At 43.6% G+C, this 10,591-nt stretch overlaps 1 pseudogene across 1 annotated transcript; it reads left to right on the top strand.

Annotated features, from left to right (window-relative positions):
- Positions 1-8,849: 8,849 nt before the first annotated feature.
- On the top strand, positions 8,850-10,588 carry LOC108542681 (eukaryotic initiation factor 4A-I pseudogene; annotated as a pseudogene). The gene has a single exon (XR_001889340.1). The product of XR_001889340.1 is annotated as a eukaryotic initiation factor 4A-I pseudogene (transcript).
- Positions 10,589-10,591: the final 3 nt, after the last annotated feature.

The following is a 10,591-nucleotide window of genomic DNA, read 5'->3' as shown; positions in this document are numbered from 1 at the left end:
TGACTACCATATCAGACAGTGCAGTTCTAGATGCTATGTTAAATACTTTATAAGCATAATTTATTTAAACATCATAATAACCTGCAAGGGGATATTATATGTGTTCCCACTTTTTTTTTTTTTTTTTTTTTTTTTGAGATGGAGTCTCGCTCTGTGGCCCAGGCTGGAGCGCAGTGGCTGGATCTCAGCTCACTGCAAGCTCCGCCTCCCGGGTTTACGCCATTCTCCTGCCTCAGCCTCCCGAGTAGCTGGGACTACAGGCGCCCACCACCTCACCCGGCTAGTTTTTTGTAATTTTTTAGTAGAGACGGAGTTTCACCGTGTTAGCCAGGATGGTCTCGATCTCCTGACCTCGTGATCCGCCCGTCTCGGCCTCCCAAAGTGCTGGGATTACAGGCTTGAGCCACCGCGCCCAGCCGTGTTCCCACTTTGCAGATGATGAAATTGAGGTTGAGACAGGTTACATAATTTTCCCAACATGACAGAACCATTCTATGCTCTTAACTGCTGTGCCACATTGCCACCAACCTAGATAGATGGATAAGTGGATGAATCTAAAGTTTTTTTTTTATGTTATTCTTTGGATTCTGAGGTTTTGCTTCCCTTTCTCCGTGACTCTTTCTCTCCATCGAGAAAGTACACACACACACACACTCTCTCTCATACACTGGACCAATATTTTTCAATCTTCCTCACATTAATCACCACCTGTGTCAAAATTACCTGAACTCCCCAGTTTCCCAGGCCCTACTCTTAGATTATTCTCATCCAACAGGTCAAAGAGAGCTTAGAAATCTATGCTACTAATTTCCAGGATTAGGATTCTGATGTCTGTTAATGCAATGTTCACAATTTTGGCTCATCTTAGGTCACCTGGAGCTCGTGGCTGAGCTCCGTCCACAAAAATTTTCATATAAATAGTCTGGGATGAGACAGGAGCATCAGTTTCTTTTAAACAGACAGCTGGGGTTGAAAATCCTACATTGACATTTGAGTTCCACTCTCGGCCATGTTTCTCTGCTCCTTGCCAGTCTGGATAATTATGCATGATAATGTTTAGAAGAATCCGGAGGAATGAATTTAAAATTGTCTAGTTGCCAGGTGTCCAGGTGGTCAGTTAGGACAATGAGCCAAACTGAAAGCAACAACCAAGCATTTATTCACTTACTACAACAATGCAAGCAAGATACAAAAAGAGGTGCTGGCTCCCCTGTGGTCCATTTTTCCCTACAGAATGGCACTGGGCAACAGTCGAGTGGATGCAGCACAGATGGGAGCGGTTGTCTCACAACTGAGGAGCGCTGAACAAAAGCCTCCTTCCTCTTATGAACATGTCAGCTAGGAGAAGACGGGCTAGGAGTAGAAAGACACTGAATCAAAGTGAAGAGTGCCTCAGTCAAGGCTTTCAGCAAGGAGGCTTCTGAATGGATATACCTGTCTAGAAATGCAGATATTCAGGTGAGCGTGGCTGGCCCAAGGGGGGCTAAGTTCTTTTTTTTTTTTTTTTTTTTTTTTGAGACGGAGTTTCACTCTTTCACCTGGGTTGGAGTGCAGTGGCGCAATCTCGGCTCACTGCAACTTCCGCCTCCCGGGTGCAAATGATTCTCCTGTCTCAGCCTCCCGAGTAGCTGGGACTATAGGCGCGTGCCACTACACCCGGCTAATTTTTTGTATTTTTAGTAGAGACGGTGTTTCACCGTCTTAGCCAGGATGGTCTCGATCTCCTGACCTCGCGATCCACCCGCCTCGGCCTCCCAAAATGCTGGGATTACAGGCGTGAGGCACTGCGCCCGGCCTAAGTTCTTGACTGTATCTCCCTCCAGAGAACTGCAATGCACTGGCAGTGCACCAAGTCTGGTGTGGGGAGGGTAGCTTTCCCGCCACGAGGCCTGCCGGACAAAGCCTTGTACCTGCCTCTAGTTGGGCCTGAAGGATCACACATAAGATTTTGGCTTGGAACCAGACTCCTCAAAAAGTCCATAGTCCAGCTGTGTTGGATGAGCATCAAGAATCAATCTGTATGCCCTGAATTCTCTCTGCAAGTCTGTTTTGAAAAGCAAGCCAGATTCTAACCATGGAGATTTGGCAGAGCTGGTCATCAGGGACCCACTCTAACACTTCGCCTGCTTTCTACACAGACCCCTTACACTATATGCCTCCTAACAAGCCCAGAATAACTGACTCCGCAACCCACTCCGAGCACCCACTAGGGGTTTTTTTCAGTTACAAGCGACAGAAACCCAATTTAAACTGGCTTGCACCACAAAGGAAGTTCTTATCCTAAGGAACTAATCAGTCAGACCAAAGACAGAGCTGATTTTAAGGATGGTCAGATAGATACAGAGGTTCAAATATGTCACGAAAAATCTCTCTTTCTAACTTTATTTGTTCCGTTTTCCTACATGGGGGTTTCATCCTCAAAAGGCTCTTTCAATATGGCATCAAAGACAGCCACCTGCAGCCCAGGCTCAACCTTTCCTACAGCCAGCAATCTCAGAGAATAGTGTTGCTTTTTATCCACTAGCGACCAAAGCAAACTCAAAGACTGTGATTGGCTCCTCTAGGATCACATGTCCATCCTTGAGCCAATCACTTGGCAAGAAAGGCAGAGCCACATCATTTTCAACCCCACCAGAAATACATGAGAGGTAAGAGACTTCCAAGAAGGAAGGAATGCTGACTATACAAAAAAATGGAACAACTAATACAGCTTGATGTGAGGATACAATTTTGAAAACTTGTTTTAAAAAAATCTATTATGTTTGCTAATCCTGTCTTCTTGAAGAGCATAAATTACTTTTTTAAAAAATGGGTTTTGACCAGGCGTGGTGGCTCATGCCTGAAATTCCAGCACTTTGGGAGGCCAAGGTGGGTGGATCACTTGGGGTCAGGCGTTCAAGACCAGCCTGGCCAACGTGATGAAACTAAAAATACAAAAATTAGCCAGATGTGGTGGCACACCACATCTACCTGGGACACCACAGCTACCTGGGAAGTTGAAGCATGAGAATCACTTGAACCTGGGAATTCGGAGCTGCGGTGAGCTGAGATCACGCCAAAGCACGCCAGCCTGGGTGGCAGAGTGAGATACTGTCTCAAAAAAACAAAACAAAAGAAATGGGTTTATCCCAGAATATTTTAAGGGGAATCAAGCCACTACCTCAAAAGAGGTGAGAAGAAAGAGGGATTTCTCGTCTGAGACTAGAAAAGACCCAGGTATTAGGTCTGAGATTTTACTGAGATCATTTCATTTAAGTCTTAGAAAGCAAGATGGGAAAACTGAAGCTCAATAAGATAAGGCACTTGCTCAAGAACCCAAAACTAGCAAGTAGCAGAACAGCTTTTATACCCCAAGTCTACTCTCTCATGAAACACAATGTTAGTTTCTTACTATGCCCAGTTGGCTGTATTTCCACAATACAATCACGTAAGTTTTCTCATTTGTCCTCACAACAGAAAATGAGGAATTTAAGGCAGCACTATTATAGCTATTTGACAATACTTTCTCCAGGTTAGTCTCTAGAGCTATTACTATAGGCCCAGCTACCAGGGAAAAAGACTTAAGAGCATCCACAAGGAATTTTTGGCATCTCTGAACATCACACCAGCCATTCAAGAGAGAAGGCAATGTCATTCCTGGCTCCTCACATTTTCTAGTAGTGTCTTTTACAAAGAAACAATATATTTCCTACACAGTTTTCCTCATTCCCCACTCACTTCCCATGGAAGCTCCCTGGAAGGCACTAGGAGAATAATCCCAGCCCGGTGATATTCACATCCCTAAGCACATAGCTTAGGGAAGTTCTGTTATGTGTACACATCAAATTGAGTGTGTTCCCATATGTTCTCACTCATAGATGGGAATTGAACAATGAGATCCCTTGGACACAGGGCGGGGAACATCACACACCAGGGCCTGTGGGAGGGTGGGGGTCTGGGGGAGGGATAGCATTAGAAGAAATACTTAATGTAAATGATGAGTTGATGGGTGCAGCAAACCAATATGGCACATGTATACCTATGTATCAAATCTGCACACTGTGCAAATGTACCCTAGAACTTAAAGTATAATAAAAAAAAAAAAGAGTGTGTTCAAGTTGCTTATAAAACCAAACTAATTTAATCTATTTTATATGATGGCACTTGGTATTTACCATTTGCTTCTAGCCATCAAGGAAGAAATATCGGGCAATGTAAAGAATTTCATCCTCAGAATCAAATACATGGTGGCTTGAATCCTGACTAGTATATCCGGCACATAGTAGGTCTATATGTCACATTGTTTTCTTTCTCCATCTAGACAGTTTGATTCAAATGTAATATAATAAAAGAAAACTTAAACTAGAAGCCAGAATATTTGTATTCCATTCCTTCCGCTGCCACTAACTTACTCTGTGACCTTGTTAAGGTGATGTAGCCTCAATGTTCCTTGGCTTCCTCATCCTTCAAATGAGAATAATAGTGCCAATCTAGCTTACCTCCAGACTATCAGGGGATTCAATAAATGAATGTTCATGAATTCATTGTGAAAACTATAAAGAGCTACAGAAATACTAGGAATCACACTGGGCCATACGCCTCATCAATAATCTCCGGGGCAGCCTTTGGAGAGCATGCACACTGGCAGAAAGAAATACAAAGTGGCTATTTCACTTTGCAAGGTCACTGCTGTGCTATAAACATTGACAAGCCTGAAGAACATGGAGGTCAAATACCAGGGAAATCCTTCATGCAACAGAAGATTTTGTCAGCAGAACTGAGCAGAATACCAAGTCACAGACGGTTCCCTAAAGGCACACTTAACTCCCTGGTCAACGTTTCGAAGCAATTTAGAAAAGTCTTCACAAACCATAGACTCCTGGATATTTAAACTTGGAAGAGAACCTCAGAAGTCATAAGTCCAAATGCTTCATTTCACACTTGAGGAAACTGAGGCCTAGATTCACACAGCTAATTTTAAATCCACAGTTCTTTCTATGATGCCAAGTATCTCCCTGAAATACAAATAAAGAATGAAAAATTCTCAAAATCCCAGAACCCCTTGTTTAAGTAGAATTGCTACCACGCAGAGCCTCAACCTGTACTCCAGAGGTGGTTGTGCCTCTGTAGGATTTGGAAACTGGGAAGAACAGTGGGCAGGATGCAGAAACCCCATAGACAGCATAATTTATCAAATTAGTGTGGCATTTGAGGTACTTCAGATGAAAGTCACCATAGAAATGCTCATCTTTTCATGAAATAACTAAAAGAAATACTGTTTCACATTATAGTACACCTCGCTAGATTTCTATTAAATTTCAAAGCTGCTCTGTTTAGTTAAAAGAGTTCAGCCTTTTCTGAAATGACTGACTCCAAGGTTTTAACTTTCCTGTGGTACTTTTAATATGACTGTAATATTTTTTTTTCCCTCCAGGCTGGAAACAAGAGTTTTGTCATGGATGAGGTGTCACAGGAATGACAGAGTCCTAGGATACAAGCCTTGACTCAGCAAGGAGAAAGGAGTCTTCTTTTTCTTTATTTGTTGGAACACTATAATCTCATAAAAATAAGAAAAGAGTTTTGTTCACCCAAACGATTGCAGCTTGCAGAGGACATGTTCAGAAAACACATGAGTGTACACAACTAATTTGGGGTTGGAGCTCAGCCACCCTCTTCCTACCTACAAAGGAAACAAAACAGCTCCCAGCCAGTCTCAGACCTGAAAAATAATTAGGAATAATGCCCCAGCTTTCATAAGTAAGGTATGCTTGGGTATGTATTGTTATCATTTGAATCATGTCCCCCTAAAAGAGGTGAAAATCCTCAGCCCCCAGTACCTCGCAATGCGACCTTATTTGGAAATAGGCTCATTGCAGATGGAATTAGTTAAGATTAGGTCAAAGTGAGGTAGTGGGCCCTTAATCCAGTACGACTGATGTCTTTACAAGGAGAAGAGACACAGAGATAGACAACCAGGAGAATGATACGTCTCAATGCCATGTGATGACAGAGGCAGAGAATGAAGCAAAGCAGCTGCAAGCCAAGGAATGCTGAGAATTGCTGGCAACACCAGAAGCTAAAAAAGAAAAAAAAGAAAGCATGGAACAGATTCCCCCTTGAGCCTTCAAAGAGAGTATAGCCCTGCCAACACCGTGATTTCAGACCTCTAGCTTCCAAACTATGAAAGAAGGCATTTCTATTGTGTTAAGTCACCCCCTTTGTGGTACTTTGTCACAGCAGCCCTCAGAAAATAATACACTTTCCAGGGACAAAATACCAGGACCAGGACAAGGACATGCAAAGGGGAAAAGGGTACAAAGCAACTCAGCCTGAATATTCAGTGCCTTCCTCTCCTGGCAGGCTGGGCACTCAAACTCAGGTTTGAAAAATAGTCTCTTCTGTCACATGGCTTGGGAGAAAGAGCGAAGCAGGAAGGCCACCTTTATTGCTGACCTGGCATCATAAAAATAATTAGCGAATTGCCACAAGGTGCTTCCGGAAGGTGATTCAGACACTGCTGCTGTTCAGCCTGAAAGAACAGCAGGAATCGGTCAGCCAAGCTGCTAATGCATTACTTTCTGAGGAAACGACTGCGTTTATGAACAAATATTACTCCAAATTGTTCTCACAGCAAAGAACATCTATTCTGCGCCAGGTACATCCATATTTGGCTCACAGAGAACAGCCTCAGGTGTGGAACAAAGGTCATGTGAGTCCCAGTAAGTGGATGTGACAGCTCCAATCCAGTTCCAAAGCCAGAGGGCAGCCAGTCTGCCTGCCTGGAACCAGGAAGCTCAATTATGCAGCTTCCCAGAAACAGACTATTATCCAGGAGTTCAGTGCATGGAACCCAGACCCTCAAGGTTGGCCACTGTAAAGCTTCGCAAGGCTATAAGTGCTGAGAAAGTGAAAAATTAAGTACCTTGTTTTAAATATGTCTATTGAGACGCTCTTAAACTTGATCTCCATCTTCTCAACAAGTTCTAAGAATCAAAAGCTCTCATTTTTTAATTTAAAACTCTCATTTTTAATTTAAACCAAGTAAGTTTATTTTACACAAACATACATACACACACACGTGTGTGTGTATGTATATACGTAAGGGATCATTCTTTGGCTATCACTTCAATTTTCATTCTCTTTTATTCACTGAAAAGAGAAAACATTGACCTTGAATGTAAGAACACCAAAGCAAGACAAATAGGATAGATGATGTTCCTTGCTACCATTTGTTTACTATTTTGACATTCCAGATACTATGCTGAACTCTTCAGGTATACTATGTCTTTCGATCCTTGCCAAAGCCTATGAGTTAGGGCCCTTTATTATTCCCAAATATAGATGAAGAATGAGGCTCAGATGATTTACATGAATGATGTAACCAAAGTCCCACAGCAAGTTCAGACAAAGCTGAGATTCAAGCACACATCTGTTTGTCATCAAAGTCTGCCTTCTTATCCACTGCACTACCTGTACTGCCTCATCTTCAAAATGGAAAAGAATTCCAAACACTGGGTCTAATTTGTAATTCCAACACCTCAGAGACATCTCTACCTTTCCCAGAGCAGGTGAGGATTTATAAACTGTAAAACACCATGCTCCAACAATAAACACACTTCTCCTTAGCCTTCTCTTTCTACGCTTGGCACGTGCCCAGGAGGAACATTTTCTGCTTCAAGAGGATGTTGATACAGCATGGTCACTCTAGTTCAAAATAATCTATTACATACTTGAAAATTGCTGAGAGAGTACATCATAAATGTTCTTATCACCAAAAAAAAAATAACGATGTTAGGTGACGGATGTATTCATCAGCTTGTTTGTAAAAACATTTCACAATATACACAGATATCAAAACATCATATTGTACACCATATAGAATTTTTATGTGTCAATTATATCTCAGGAAAGCTGGGAAAAGAGAGAGAGAGAGAAGAAAGGGAAGGAAAAAAAGGCAAGGAGGGAAGGAGGTGAGGAAAAGAGAAAGGAGGGGGAGAGAACGAGTTAACAAAACTAAAAACAAAAAAGGAGAAGGATTTTGAACACAGCCAGCGAGGTGGGTGATCCACATAAGGGCAGGCAGCATGAGCAGCCATTGGTCCTTAAGATGAGATTGGTTGCAAGGGGAGGAAGCACAGAATGAAGTGGACTCTGTACTCAGTGTGGGAACAGAAGAGCAACTGAAGTCACTCGACAACGATGGTAATGAAAGCAATACAGAGTGCAGAAGCATCCTTTTTCTCCCCTGTGAAGGTCTGTAAACCATGAGAAGAAAAATCAATTGAAAGCTATGAAGGAAAAGCAACTCATTCAGAATTGTTGGAGTTCTCTCCCCTCTCCCTTGGGACATATGAAATGTCTCACTCACCTACTTTTAAATCAAAAACAGAGAACGTTATTCAATAAGTGTCACAAATAGTTAAACAGATTATGTAGCAGCCATACATTGAAATAGTATGCCTCCATCAAAAGTCATATTTTCAAGAATATTTAATGCTATGATGAAGCACCTACATTATCTGGGGTATATACCCTGGGGTGCATCATCACGTGCCAGGAAAATTTTGGACATGGACACACACGAGGAGTTTAGGAGCAGAGGTTTAATAGACAGAAGAGAAACAAACAAACAAACAACAACGACAAAAAAAAAAAGGAAAAAAAAAAAAAAACAGCTCTCTCCATAGAGAGAAGGGTCTCTGAGTTGAAAAGACTGACTGGCTGGGGCTGGGCACGGTTCCGCTCACACCTGTAATCCCAGCACTTTGGGAAGCCAAGGCAGGTGGATCACAAGGTCAGGAGATCAAGATCATCCTGGCTAGCGCAGTGAAACCCTGTCTCTACTAAAAATATAAAAAATTAGACTCCGCCCTAGTTTCTAAGGATCATGTCTGCGAGCCAGGATTCCCGATCCAGAGACAATGGCCCCGATGGGATGGAGCCCGAAGGCGTCATCGAGAGTAACTGGAATGAGATTGTTGACAGCTTTGATGACATGAACCTCTCAGAGTCCCTTCTCCGTGGCATCTACGCCTATGGTTTTGAGAAGCCATCCAGCAGCGAGCCATTCTACCTTGTATCAAGGGTTATGATGTGATCGCTCAAGCCCAATCTGGGACTGGGAAAACGGCCACATTTGCCATATCGATTCTGCAGCAGATCGAATTAGATCTAAAAGCCACCCAGACCTTGGTCCTGGCACCCACTCGAGAATTGGCTCAGCAGATACAGAAGGTGGTCATGGCACTAGGAGACTACATGGGTGCCTCCTGTCATGCCTGTATTGGGGGCACCAACGTGCGTGCTGAGGTGCAGAAACTGCAGATGGAAGCCCCCCACATAATCGTGGGGACCCCTGGCCGAGTGTTTGATATGCTTAACCGGAGATACCTGTCTCCCAAATACATCAAGATGTTTGTACTGGTCGAAGCTGACGAAATGTTAAGCCGTGGGTTCAAGGACCAGATCTATGACATATTCCAAAAGCTCAACAGCAACACCCAGGTAGTTTTGCTGTCAGCTACAATGCCTTCTGATGTGCTTGAGGTGACCAAGAAGTTCATGAGGGACCCCATTCGGATTCTTGTCAAGAAGGAAGAGTTGACCCTGGAGGGTATCCGCCAATTCTACATCAACGTGGAATGAGAGGAGTGGAAGCTGGACACACTATGTGACTTGTATGAAACCCTGACCATCACCCAGGCAGTCATCTTCATCAACACCCGGAGGAAGGTGGACTGGCTCACCGAGAAGATGCATGCTCGAGATTTCACTGTCTCTGCCATGCATGGAGATATGGACCAAAAGGAACGAGATGTGATCATGAGGGAGTTTCGTTCTGGCTCTAGCAGAGTTTTGATTACCACTGACCTGCTGGCCAGAGGCATTGATGTGCAGCAGGTTTCTTTAGTCATCAACTATGACCTTCCCACCAACAGGGAAAACTATATCCACAGAATCGGTCGAGGTGGACGGTTTGGCCGTAAAGGTGTGGCTATTAACATGGTGACAGAAGAAGACAAGAGGACTCTTCGAGACATCGAGACCTTCTATAACACCTCCATTGAGGAAATGCCCCTCAATGTTGCTGACCTCATCTGAGGGGTTGTCCTGCCACCCAGCCCCAGCCAGGGCTCAATCTCGGGGGGCTGAGGAGCAGCAGGAGGGGGGAGGGAAGGGAGCCAAGGGATGGACATCTTGTCATTTTTTTTCTTTGAATAAATGTCACTTTTTGAGGCAAAAGAAGGAACCGTGAACATTTTAGACACCCTTTTCTTTGGGGTAGGCTCTTGCCCCAGGCGCCGGCTCTTCTCCCAAAAAAACACTAATCCATTTCCCTAACCTAGTAACCTCCAGATCCCAGAGGCTCTCCTCACCTCAGCTGAGCTCCTTTGAAAGTGATTCAGGGGACTATGTCACTCAGCCTCATTTGCTGGACCAAATCTGGAGGGAGAACCCCTAAAACCCCTGAGTGAGGTTGTCCAGGGGGTTGTCCCCAGGTGGGGGGAAGCAGGGGAGAGAAAATGGTAGCCATTTTTACATTGTTTTGTATAGTATTTATTGATTCAGGAAACAAACACAAAATTCTGAATAAAATGACTTGGAAACTGCC

Source organism: Rhinopithecus bieti, unplaced genomic scaffold (assembly GCF_001698545.2).
Source record: "Rhinopithecus bieti isolate Rb0 unplaced genomic scaffold, ASM169854v2 scaffold_21626, whole genome shotgun sequence".
Classification (NCBI taxonomy): domain Eukaryota; kingdom Metazoa; phylum Chordata; class Mammalia; order Primates; family Cercopithecidae; genus Rhinopithecus; species Rhinopithecus bieti.
This window is presented reverse-complemented; position numbering and strand designations above follow the sequence as displayed.